Genomic DNA, 1714 nt, shown 5'->3' with positions numbered 1-1714 from the left:
AGGATCTAGCCATCAAGTATGAGAAATATGCGAAAGAATGAGCCTGATGGGAGCAAATCCCTGACCTAACCTAGACCTAACATGAATTATTCTCTAAAATATTGATCAAAACCAGGTTTAATTGACTGTTTCAGTGTGGTACCACATTACTACGTGATCCAATCCAGAAATAGCCCAGGATCTAGCCATGAAGTATGAGAAATATGCGAAAGTATGAGCCTGATGAGGGCAAATCCTAGACCTAACCCAGACCTAACATGCGTTATTCTGTAAAATTTTTATCAAGACCAGGTTTAATTGAATGTTTCATTGTGGTACCTAATTACTACGTGATCAAAACCAGAGAAAACCCAGGATCCGTTCAACAAGTATGTGAAGAATGCGAAAGTATGAGTCTGATCAGTGAAAATCTCAGACCTTACCTAGACCTAACTTGCGTTGTCCTCTAAAATATTGATGGAAACCAGGTTTCATTGACTGTTTCAGTGTGGTACTACATTACTACGTGATGCAATCCAGAAAAAGCCCAGGATCTAGCCATCAAGTATGAGAAATATGCGAAAGAATGAGCCTGATGAGAGCAAATCCCAGACCTAACCTAGACCTAACATGCGTTATCCTCTAAAATATTGAGCGAAACCAGGTTTAATGGACTGTTTCAGTGTGGTACCACACTACTTCGTGATCCAAACCAGAAAAAACCCAGGATCCGTTTAACAAGTATGTGAAGAATGCGAAAGTATGAGTCTGATCAGTGAAAATCTCAGGCCTTACCTAGACCTAACTTGCGTTGTCCTCTAAAATATTGATGGAAACCAGGTTTCATTGACTGTTTCAGCGTGGTACGACATTACTACGTGATCCAATCCAGAAACAGCCCAGGATCTAGCCATGAAGTACGAGAAATATGCGAAAGAATGAGCCTGATGAGGGCAAATCCTCGACCTAACCCAGACCTAACATGCGTTATCCTATAAAATATTTATCAAGACCAGGTTTAATTGAATGTTTCAGTGTGGTAACACATTACTACGTGAACCAAACCAGAAAAAACCCAGGATCCGTTCAACAAGTATGTTAACACTGCGACAGTATGACCCTGATGAGGGCAAACCCCAGGCCTAACCTAGACCTAACATGCGTTGTCCTCTAAAATATTGATGGAAACCAGGTTTAATTGACTGTTTCAGTGTTGTACTTCATTACTACGTGATGCAATCCAGAAAAAGCCCAGGATCTAGCCATCAAGTATGTTAAATATGCGAAAGACTGAGCCTGATGAGAGCAAATCCCTGACCTAACCTAGACCTAACATGAATTACTCTCTAAAATATTGATCAAAACCAGGTTTAATTGACTGTTTCAGTGTGGTACCACATTACTACGTGATCCAATCCAGAAATAGCCCAGGATCTAGCCATGAAGTATGAGAAATATGCGAAAGTATGAGCCTGATGAGGGCAAATCCTAGACCTAACCCAGACGTAACATGCGTCATCCTGTAAAATTTTTATCAAGACCAGGTTTAATTGGATGTTTCATTGTGGTACCTCATTACTACGTGATCAAAACCAGAAAAAACCCAGGATCCGTTCAACAAGTATGTGAAGAATGCGAAAGTATGAGTCTGATCAGTGAAAATCTCAGGCCTTACCTAGACCTAACTTGCGTTGCCCTCTAAAATATTGATGGAAACCAGGTTTCATTGACTGTT

Source organism: Colletes latitarsis, unplaced genomic scaffold (genome assembly GCF_051014445.1).
Source record: "Colletes latitarsis isolate SP2378_abdomen unplaced genomic scaffold, iyColLati1 scaffold0007, whole genome shotgun sequence".
In the NCBI taxonomy this organism is placed as follows: domain Eukaryota; kingdom Metazoa; phylum Arthropoda; class Insecta; order Hymenoptera; family Colletidae; genus Colletes; species Colletes latitarsis.
Note: the sequence above shows the minus strand (reverse complement) of the source record.